The following is a 12,221-nucleotide window of genomic DNA, read 5'->3' on the forward strand; positions in this document are numbered from 1 at the left end:
GTCAGTGAGGCTCTGCTAATCAGAACCTCAGTTCTTTTGGTCTCTCTGCTTTTAAATTTGTCACTGTAGGCCAGTGACTTCACTCACCAATTTCAATTGGCATACTGGACCCCCTTATAAGTCCCTAATATACGGTACCTAGGTACCCAGGGCATTGGGGTTCCAGGAGATCCATATGGGCTGCAGCATTTCTTTTGCCACCCATAAGGAGCTCAGACAAACCCTTACACAGGACTGCCATTGCAGCCTGCGTGAAATAGTGCACACACTATTTGACAGCCATTTTCACTTAAGTAACTTATAAGTCACCTATATGTCTAACCTTCCCTTGCTGAAGGTTAGGTGCAAAGTTACTAAGGGGGTCATTCTGACCCCGGTGGTCATGGACCGCCGGGGCCAGGGTTGGCGGGAGCACCGCCAACAGGCTGGCGGTGCCCCGCAGGGCATTCTGACTGCGGCGGTTTGGCCGCGGTCAGATGTGGAAAACCGGCGGTCTCCCGCCGGTTTTCCGCTGCCCAAATGAATCCTCCATGGCGGCGCAGCTCGCTGCGCCGCCATGGAGGATTCTGACACCCCATACCGCCATCCTGTTCCTGGCGGTTCGCCCGCCAGGAACAGGATGGCGGTATGGGGTGTTGTGGGGCCCCTGGGGGCCCCTGCAGTGCCCATGCCAATGGCATGGGCACTGCAGTGGCCCCCGTAAGAGGGCCCCACTTTGTATTTCAGTGTCTGCTTTGCAGACACTGAAATACGCGACGGGTGCCACTGCACCCGTCGCACCTTCCCACTCCGCCGGCTCCATTCAGAGCCGGCGTCCTCGTGGGAAGGTTGTTTTCCACTGGGCTGGCGGGCGGCCTTTTGGCGGTCGCCCGCCAGCCCAGTGGAAAACCCAGAATCACCGCAGCGGTCTAACGACCGCAGTGCGGTGTTCTGGCGGGGGTACTTTGGCGGGCGGCCTCCGCCGTCCGCCAAGGTAAGAATCACCCCCTAAGTGTGTGGGCACCCTTGCACTAGCAAGGGTGCCCCCACATAGTTCAGGGCCATTTCCCCGGATGTTGTGAGTGCGGGGATGCCATTTCATGCGTGCACTACATATAGGCCAATACCTATATGTAGCTTCACAATGGTAACTCCAAATATGGCCATGCAACATGTCTAAGATCATGGAATTGCCCCCCCATTCCAAATCTGGTAATAGGGAGCAAATTTCATGCATCCTGGGGGCTCCACCATGGACCCTCAGTACTGCCAAACCAGCTCTCTGAGGCTTGCACTGCAGCTACAGCTGCTGCCACCTCACAGACAGGGTTCTGCCCTCCTGGGGTCTGGGCAGCCCAGTCCCAGGAAGGCAGAACAAAGCATTTCCTCCGAGAACAGGGTGTTACACCCTATGATCGGGCAACCCCGATCACTCCTCTGACAGCGGCGGTCGACTCCGTGTCGGGTTTACCCGACACGTCAGATCCGCGTTCCCATGTTACCATGGGAACGGTCGCGGCGTCACTACCCGCGTTTCCCTGTTTCCAGGGAAACGCTCAAGACCTTCCGGACCGCGGGAGGTCAAAAGGACGCAGGACGCGACGAGGGGAGAGCTGGAGTGAACGGAGAGAGGAAGACGGATCGAGGAGGAGGAGCAGAGCAGCGGGAGACGACGGAGCAAGAAGCAGACGACATCGGAGACAAGGAGAACGAGGCCACACAAGAAGGAGCGCCGGAGGCAAGGACCAAAGAACCCAGCCACGACCCCGGAGGGTCGTGGCTTACAAAGGTACGGTCCCTCCTAGGGACAAGAGAAAGAAAAGTTAAAGACCCACTGGGGAAGGGAACTGGGGAGGGGTGAGAGGGAAAGGGGGTAAAGGAAGGGGCACAGTCTCTTTAAAGACACGAGAGACTGACTATCCTGACCTACCTGGGAGCACCGTGGGTCACCTAACTGAATCACAGGCATTTTTGTTTTGATACAGAGCACAGGTGAATTCTCTCTCTCTCTATCTCCCCACTTACCTTTTCCCTGTTTCCTATCTAAAGAGAAACCCCAGAAATATCTTTGTACTTACCGTGGCGTTCTTCTGTCTCTCTTGCCGGTACCTCCCGGAAGCCGCCCGAGTTCGCAGAATCCCCTGACCTAGGAGACAAGAGGAGGAAGAACGACAGAGTTAGAAGAAGAGAAATTAATCGAGTTACGCCATAACAAACTGTACTCTTTTGAAACACCTGGGCAAAGAAAGAATAATAATAAAAAGCCTTACTTACCGTACTACCCAATCTCCGTCTGGTTTATACCGTTCAGCCTGTCACAGTGGTGTCAGAAGTGGGATATAACCGCGACGGCTGAGGAACGGTATAGACAATGAGTGAAAGTCCTACCCTGGAGGACATGATTAAACAGCTGGCAGAAGGCCAGCGCCATTTACAGCTGGTGTGGGAAGCTCACCAGCGAGAGGCCAAAGAAGATAGGGAAGCCTTACAGTCCGCCCTAAAAAGTCAAGCCACCATCTTGGCGAACAACCAGCTTGTCCATGAAACGGCGATGAAAAAGTTAACTGAGACCATAGCTGCCAGTAAAGTTCACCCTAATGTCCCCAGTTCGGTTCTACAAAGATATCAGGAAGGGGAAGATCCGGACTCTTTCTTTATCAACTTTGAACGGGTCGCTTCCTCCGCTCAATGGCCTGAAGAAAGATGGGGACAATACATTGCTCCTTTACTCACCGGTCTCATACAGGCAGCTTATCAAGCGGCCAATCCAGATGGTACCACGTCCTACAAGGACATAAAAAAGAGCATTTTGGAACGGGTGGGCCACGATACCGAGTACTATCGAGTAAAGTTCCGTAAAGTCAAGTGGGGACAGAATGAGGACCCCCGAACCTTCTACTTTAGGGTTAAGGACTTGGCGCTCAAATGGTTGGGACCTATAGGAACTAACCGAGAGGATGTTATCAAGACAATCATCCTCGAACAATACTTGGACTCCCTACCTACCAGTACAAAAAATTGGATAAGGCAACATCCAAATGTGGATACAGACATGGCTATAGACTTGGCCTGTGCGTACCACAGGTCCACCGATGGGAGATCACTACAACCCCGGCCCAACCTCAAACCCCTCACACCTCCACCAAAGCCCGTACCGAGATATCCTGTAGAAGACCCATTTCCCCGTAAACCAGGGGAGGGTCATCCAAAGCAGGGACCCCAATGTTTTAACTGTGGAGAATGGGGCCATATAGCTCGGATGTGCCCCAGGAAAACAGAGGGGGGGGAGCCTATGGAGATAGGAGTAACACGACGCAGAGTCCTATGTACTGGGAAAGGGGACACCAAATTTAAACAGACTTTAAAAATCAATGGTCACCTCCTCTCTGCCCTCATAGACTCTGGATGTAGTCAATCGGTCATCTGACAAGATCTAATAGACCCGGTGGATAAGAACACCAGCCAATGAGTTACCATTTGCTGTATACATGGCGATAAGGAGCAATACCCCCTTACCACAGTAGAGTTAGAGTGGGGGGAATATAGAGACTTTCTTCCTATGGGAGTTATGGATCAACTGATTGAAGAATGCATTGTCGGCACAGACTACGTGCATTTTCAACAACTCTTAAATGGTACCCAAACTCAGAAGGAGAGCCTCGAATGGTGGACCGAGGCTCCTTTTTCTTATAGCTCCATTGAGTGTCCCCCATATCGTAGGAAATTTCCCGTCGGGAAAAAAGAGACGGAATGACGAAGTTTCGAGAGGTTAAAGAGATTGATCAACCCATAAGAGTGATAGCAGAGACTTGTAGAGCACCCATCAGTTACCGCCAACATCAGAGGGAGAACCCTCACTCATGCTTGGAGAACAGCAAAAACTGAAGAAACCGACGAGGTGGGTCCCTATTTTTTAGTACAAAGAAACCTTCTGTATAGGGTAACCACTACCCGGGCAGAGGACCGCAAACACCAATTAGTAGTCCCAGAAACCTATAGGGACCAAGTACTCCTCCTAGCACACAATCAACCGGGAGGGGGTCATTTCGGCAGAGAAAAAAACGAGGAATATCTCCTCCGGAGGTTCTACTGGCCAGGGGTTTTTGCCCACATTAGGAAATATTGCTTGCAATGCCCTAGATGTCAACTCACCGAACCAGGCCGGCCCCGGAAAGCACCTCTCCCACCTCTTCCCATCATCGATATTCCGTTTAGCAGGGTGGGAATGGATTTAATTGGACCCTTACTTCCCTCATCTAAGGGACACACTTATATACTGGTTATCGTAGACTATGCAACCAGGTACCCCGAAGCCATTCCCCTTGCCAGCATGACGACTAAAACGGTAGCACAGGCAATGATAACGGTATTCACTCGGACAGGGTTTCCCCGAGAGATTCTCACTGACCAGGGTACGCCCTTCATGTCCAACCTCATGAAACAGATATGCAGGGTACTCGGCATCACTCAAATCAAAACTTCAGTGTATCATCCCCAGACAGACGGACTCGTTGAACGATACAATCGGACTATTAAAACACTATTAAAGAAGATAGTCGATGAAACGGGGAGGGATTGGGACCAGAAACTGCCCTTAGTTCTCTATGCCATTAGAACCCACGAGCAGTCCTCAACAGGACATAGCCCGTTCGAACTGGTGTTCGGAAGGCAACCCTGTTCTCTTTTAGATATGGCCGTCGAGACCTGGGAGGAAGAAGAGGAAGAGGAAGGACGACCATTGTTAGAATACGTCCAAAAACTTAAATCACATTTACAAGAATTATGGGAGAATGTACGACAACATCTGGAAAAGGCCCAAGAGACTCAAAAACAATATTATGATAGGGGAAGTAAATTGCGTACATTTCTTCCTAATGATCAGGTCTTGATCATGCGACCCACGTCTGAACAAAAATTGTTAGCCAGATGGCAGGGGCCATATAGGGTTGTTAGAGCAATCTCCCCTGTCACCTATCTCATAGAACTAAGTGTCAACCCCCAAAAAAACCAAATTTACCATGTGAATCTCCTCAAAAAATGGGAAGCAGTGGATGAGGTTAGCGACACGGTAGCGATGGGCCGTCTTGTATCTCCCAGTAAGAAGGTAGATATAGAAATGTTTCCCTTTGGGGATCAACAAAAGGAAAATATGCCCTGTATCAACACTTCTCTGACAATGTCAAAGAAGGAACAATTGTACTCCCTGTTAAACCAGTACCCACGGGTTTTTTCAGACGTACCTGGCAGAACGTCCCTGATCTATCACAGAATAAGAACACCACCAGGACAAACTGTCCGACTACGGCCTTATCGTATTCCCGAGGCTAGGAAACATATCATAGAAGAAGAAATAGAAAAAATGATACACTTAGGAGTAATTGAGCCCTTAGTCAGTCCCTGGTGCTCTCCAGTAGTCCTGGTCCCAAAACCTGACGGAACAGTTCGCTTTTGTATTGACTTCCACCAACTCAATGCAATATCTATGTTTGACACTTATCCTATTCCCCGTGTGGATGATGTCCTAGAGAAGCTAGGAAGAGCGAAGTATATGTCTACGTTGGACCTCACTAAAGGGTATTGGCAGATTCCCCTTTTTCCCGAAGATAAAGAGAAAACAGCCTTCTCTACTCAATCCGGTCTTTATCAATTCACAGTGCTACCCTTTGGTCTCCACGGAGCCCCGGCAACCTTTCAGAGGTTAATGGATAGGTTATTAAAACCCTTCCACACATTCTCTGCAGCCTATCTCGATGATGTCGTCATTTTTAGCAACACCTGGCTAGAGCATCTACACCATCTCAACCAAATTTTGGCCACACTGACAGGAGCCGGGTTGACGGCTAATCCTAAGAAATGCATGTTAGGGAAGACTGACATATCATATCTCGGCTATAAGATAGGCAATGGTACGCTACAACCACAAATGACTAAGATTGAAGCAATTCAAAACTCACCAATCCCAAAAACGAAAAAAGATTTGCGTTCTTTCCTTGGGTTAGTGGGCTACTACCGTAGATTTATGCCGGGTTATTCCACTATTGCAGCCCCCCTTACTGATCTGTTATCCAAACATCACCCCAAAAAGTTGGTACCTTTTACAGAAGGTCAAAGGACTAGTTTTGAAAATTTAAGATCCTCTCTTACCTCGGAGCCTGTTTTGCAATGTCCTGATTTTTCTATACCTTTTCATCTGTACACGGATGCTTCTAATGTGGGCCTCGGGGCGGTGCTCGCGCAGCCTGACCCAGAAGGTAGGGATCACCCAATTGTGTTTATCAGCAGGAAACTTCTTCCCCGAGAATGTCATTACCCCACCATTGAGAAAGAGTGTTTGGCCATTAAATGGGCAGTGGAGAACTTGCAGTATTATCTCTTGGGTAGACCTTTTCTACTGTATACAGATCATGCTTCTCTTATCTGGCTTGCCTCACATAAGGATTCCAACTCTTGGATCTTACGCTGGTTCCTTGAACTACAGCCTTTTTCCTTCCAGGTCTGCCATGTCCCTGGGTCGCAACAGGGTCCTGCGGATTACTTGTCCAGGTTTCCTTGTTCTACTCCGGTCCTCGAGCAGGACCGTTCTTGGGATGGGGTGTGTGATCGGGCAACCCCGATCACTCCTCTGACAGCGGCGGTCGATTCCGTGTCGGGTTTACCCGACACGTCAGATCCGCGTTCCCATGTTACCATGGGAACACTCGCGGCATCACTACTGCGTTTCCCTCTTTCCAGGGAAACGCTCGAGACCTTCCTGACCGCGGGAGGTCAAAAGGACGCAGGACGCGACGAGGGGAGAGCTGGAGTGAACGGAGAGAGGAAGACGGATCGAGGAGGAGGAGCAGAGCAGCGGGAGACGACGGAGCAAGAAGCAGACGACATCGGAGATGAGGAGAACGAGGCCACACAAGAAGGAGCGCCGGAGGCAAGGACCAAAGAACCCAGCCACGATCCCGGAGGGTCGTGGCTTACAAAGGTACAGTCCCTCCTAGGGACAAGAGAAAGAAAAGTTAAAGACCCACTGGGGAAGGGAACTGGGGAGGGGTGAGAGGGAGAGGGGGTAAAGGAAGGGGCACAGTCTCTTTAAAGACACGAGAGACTGACTATCCTGACCTACCTGGGAGCACCGTGGGTCACCTAACTGAATCACAGGCATTTTTGTTTTGATACAGAGCACGGGTGAATTCTCTCTCTCTCTATCTCCCTACTTACCTTTTCCCTGTTTCCTATCTAAAGAGAAACCCCAGAAATATCTTTGTACTTACCGTGGCGTTCTTCTGTCTCTCTTGCCGGTACCTCCCGGGAGCCACCCGAGTTCGCAGAATCCCCTGACCTAGGAGACAAGAGGAGGAAGAACGACAGAGTTAGAAGAAGAGAAATTAATCGAGTTACGCCATAACAAACTGTACTCTTTTGAAACACCTGGGCAAAGAAAGAATAATAATAAAAAGCCTTACTTACGTACTACCCAATCTCCGTCTGGTTTATACCGTTCAGCCTGTCACACACCCTCTCCCTTTGGAAATAGGTGTTAGAGGCTGGGGAGGGGTAGCCTCCCCCAGCCTCTGGAAATGCTTTGAAGGGCACAGATGGTGTCCTCCTTGCATAAACTAGTCTACACCGGTTCAGGAACCCCTTGTCCCCTGCTCTGGCGGGAAACTGGACAAAGGAAAGGGGAGTGACCACTCCCCTGTCCATCACCACCCTAGGGTTGGTGCCCAGAGCTCCTCCAGTGTGTCCCAGACTTTAGCCATCTTGCTTTGCAAGGTGTGGGGGCACTCTGGAGGGCTCTGAGTGGCCAGTGCCAGCAGGTGACATCAGAGATCCGTCCTGATAGGTCCATACCTGATAAGGTAGCCAATCCCCCTCTCACGGCTATTTATGGTCTCTCCTCTGGGTTCTCTTCAGATTCTGCTTGCAAGTTTCCTTCAGGAATCCTCTGCAACAACTTCAGACCCTTCTAACCTTGGATCAAACGCAGCCTGCTTCAAAAAACACTGTAACTGCAACAGAGTGTCTACAAGAGACACTGTTCTTCAGCAACTTCAGCTCCAAGTCGGCAACTGCAACAGTTTCCACGGTGTGCATGCTCTGGGGACTCCCTGTCTTCATCCTGCACCAGAAGGACCGAACAAATCTCCCGTGGAGTGACAGAATCACTCCCTTGCTCCAAGCAGGCACCTTCCAAGGTGACGACTGGTACCCTGGGACTCCTCTCACAATGACGAGCATGCTCCTAAGGACACAGAGGGTGGACATCATCGACATAGACTGTCCTGAGGTCCTGCTGATGCAATTTGGAGGAGGTAAGACCTTGCCTTCCCAGAGAACGACGGTACCCCTGTGTACTGTGTCTTCTTCACCTCGTGAGGCCTCTGTGGACTCTTTGCAAAATTCCTTCGTGCACAGCCTGGCCCAGTTTCCCAGCACTCCACCCTGTAACACTCAACTCGCTGAGTTGTTCTCCGGCGGTGTGGGACCTTCTTTTATTGTGCTGCATCAACTGCGTTTTGCACCTCCTTTGAACCCAGATCCTGCGGCTTCTGGGGGTGCTGGCTGGCATCCTGAGGGCTCTCAGTGCTTAGAGCCCCTTCTTCCTCCTCACACAGAGTTGAGGCCCCCAGGTCCCTCCTGGGTCCATCCGGCGCCATTTTGCCAAAAAACACACTTTTGTCCAAGCCAAGGCTTGTTGGTGCCTTCCAACACCAAATCTCATCTGCAACAATCTTCACGCCGCGGGACATCTTTTGCATCATGCAGGAACCCACTGGCATCTTCCTATGGTGCATTTCTGCAGTCTTCGACTAACCGGGGACTCTTCTTTTGCACCCTCTTCTGGGTTGACAGGAGCTCCTGTCCTTCCTGGAATTTCTTTCGAATTCTGGACTTGGTCTCCTTCCAGGGCCAGGAATCCACCATTTGTTGTTTGCAGTCTTGCTTGGTTCTTGCAATAACTCTAATTACGACTTGGAGTGTGTCCCAAGGAAACTTGCAGTACTTCACTCCTGCTTTTCTGGGCTCTGGGGTGGGGTAATTTACTTACCTTTGCTGTATTCTTACTCTCCCAGCGATTCTGCACACGCTACACTTGTCTAGGAGGGAATCCGTCATTCACATTTCACTTTCTTAGTATATGGTTTGTGTTGTCCCTAGACCTATTTTCACCCATTGCATTCTATAGCATTTCCTATTGTTTGCACTATCCTATGTCTAATTACTTACCTTATTTTGGTGTCTAGTGTATATATTGTGTGTAATACTTCCTTCCAGAAGGAGTATCGCCTCTAAGATATTTTTGGTACTGTGTCACCCAAATGAACTACCTTTATTTTTGGTAACAGTGAGTATTGTCTTTACTTGTGTATAAGTACTGTGTAACTATAAGTGGTATTGCATGAGCTTTGCATGTCTCCTAGTTCAGCCTAAGCTGCTCTACTATAGCTTCCTCTATCAGCCTAAGCTGCTAGAACACTACTACTTCACTAACCAGGGATAATTGGACCTGGTGTAAGGTGTAAGTACCCACTACAAGCCAGGCCAGCCTCCTACAGTGGGGACGTGTGTGCTCTGTACATTCGCTTGTGGGGATGCGCATTCTCTGTACAGTAGCTTGGGGCGCGTGTGCTCTGTACAGTACCTTGTGGGGATGCGCGTGCTCTGTATATTAGCTTGTGGGGACGCACATGCTGTGTGCAGGAGCTTCAGGGGACATGCGTACTCTGTACAGTAGCTTGTGGGGACGCGTGTGCTCTGTACATTCGTTTGTGGGGACGTATGTGCTCTGTACATTGGCTTGTGGGGATGCATATTCTCTGTACAGTAGCTTGGGACTCATGTGCTCTGTATAGTAGCTTGTGGGGACGCGTGTTCTCTGTACAGTACCTTGGGACGCATGTACTCTGTATAGTAGCTTGCGGGGACGTGTGTGCTCTGTACAGTATCTTGCGGGGACGCGCGTGCTCTGTACAGTAGCTTGTGGGGACACCCATGCTCTGAACATTAGCTTGTGGGGACGCGTGTGCTCTGTACATTAGCTTGTGGGGACGCGCTTGCTCTCTGCAGTAGCTAGTGGGGACGCGCGTGCTCTCTGCAGTAGCTAGTGGGAACGCGCGTGCTCTGTGCAGTAGCTAGTAGGGACGCGTGTGCTCTGTACATTAGCTTGTGGGGACGCGTGTGCTCTGTGCAGTAGCTAGTGGGGACGCGCGTGCTCTGTGCAGTAGCTAGTGGGGACGCGTGTGCTCTGTGCAGTAGCTAGTGGGGACGCGCGTGCTCTGTACAGTAGCTTGTGGGGACGCATGTGCTCTGTACATTAGCTTGTAGGGACGCATGTGCTCTGTACAGTAGCTTGTAGGGATTGTGCGTGCTCTGTGCCGTAGCTTGTGGGGGTGCACGTGCTCTGTGTAGTAGCTTGGGGGACACGTGTGCTCTGTGCAGTAGCTAGTGGGGACACTCATGCTCTGTGTAGTAGCTTGGGGGAGCGCATGCTCTGTGTAGTAGCTTGGGGGAATACGCATGCTCTGTGCAGTAGCTAGTGGGGACGCGTGTGCTCTGTACATTAGCTTGTGGGGACGCATGTGCTCTGTACAGTAGCTTGTAGGGATTGTGCGTGCTCTGTGCCGTAGCTTGTGGGGGTGCACGTGCTCTGTGTAGTAGCTTGGGGGACACGTGTGCTCTGTGCAGTAGCTAGTGGGGACACTCATGCTCTGTGTAGTAGCTTGGGGGAGCGCATGCTCTGTGTAGTAGCTTGGGGGAATACGCATGCTCTGTGCAGTAGCTAGTGGGGACGCGTGTGCTCTGTACATTAGCTTGTGGGGACGCACGTGCTCTGAACATTAGCTTGTGGGGACGCACGTGCTCTGAACATTAGCTTGTAGGGACGCGCGTGCTCTGTGCAGTAGCTAGTGGGGACGCACGTGCTCTGTGCAGTAGCTAGTAGGGACGCGCGTTCTCTGTGCAGTAGCTAGTAGGGACGCGTGTGCTCTGTACATTAGCTTGTGGGGACGCGTGTGCTCTGTGCAGTAGCTAGTGGGGACGCACGTGCTCTGTGCAGTAGCTAGTGGGGACGCGCGTGCTCTGTGCAGTAGCTAGTGGGGACGCGTGTGCTCTGTGCAGTAGCTAGTGGGGACATGTGTGCTCTTTGCAGTAAGCTTAAGTGGGTCATTGTGGCAAACCAATGATAAAATCTCCAGCCCTAATTGGTTCAGTGGGAGAATTTGTGTCAGATGCCCAAGGTCTGAGCTGTTTATTATGAAATGTTATACAAATGCTCTAGAAACATGCTTAAGCCAATAGGCATTGAAGAGAGGAATGTTATGACACTGTGCTAAAGCTTGTAGACAGGTATTTTGTTGCATTTAATCTCACCATTTACCACAGTAGGCAGGGGTTTTGGTGTTCATTACTCGCACTGACAACGCCTAGGAGTAGCGATGCACACTGTTCGAACCCTTCTTAGGCCCCTGAAAGAGGGGCGGGGGTGTTGTTTTAGGCTATCATTTTGTGCGTGTTTTAGGGCTGCACACCTGCTGAGTGCCTTGTGGGAAAGCATTGGTCAGTTTAGCAGGTCTGATTGGTTTACTGGAAATGTTATGTTAGATGCCATAAGCGGATCTGGGCACCATGAAAAGTTACAACTTAATGCTGTAGGCCTGACTGATTTATTATTAAAGCCTATAGACCTGAATGGGTGGCTTATTATTGCACTGTGTTAAAGCCTGTTGTCAGGTACTTTCTTACCTGGAATTCCACCGATTACCGTATTAGTCTGGTGTTTTGGGCTTGGTTACCCCCTTTGACAAACCCTGGAGGTAGAAGATTTGCATTGTGATAATCCCTGCTGTATCCCGTTGGGACGGACTGAGTGGTTCATTAGTTCGCCAGCCTCTTAAAACAAAGTTCCTTAAAACATGCATCCATGCACATACACAGAGGTCCTTCTCTGAGCTCTAGTGTGCCATGAAGCTTGCAGTGAGTCGTTCCCTCTCTGCTTCTGCTTGTGACCGCAGACAGCTTGGGGTTCAGGGCCAGCCCACTCCATCCATTAGCTCTGCTTGCCCGCGAGTGGCAGCCTTCTGCCCATCGCAAGTGCACTTTCATCTGAAAATGAGCTTCAGTCTCAGCGTTTCCCATTTTCTTTGTTAGAAGCCCCCTTTACAGTATTCTCTGTCTCCTTTTTTATTTTTATTTTTTTAATCCTTCAGCTCCAAGGACAATGGTAGAAGGCTGCTTGTTGGTCATTTCATCTG

This window comes from Pleurodeles waltl, chromosome 10, assembly GCF_031143425.1.
Source record: "Pleurodeles waltl isolate 20211129_DDA chromosome 10, aPleWal1.hap1.20221129, whole genome shotgun sequence".
NCBI lineage: Eukaryota > Metazoa > Chordata > Amphibia > Caudata > Salamandridae > Pleurodeles > Pleurodeles waltl.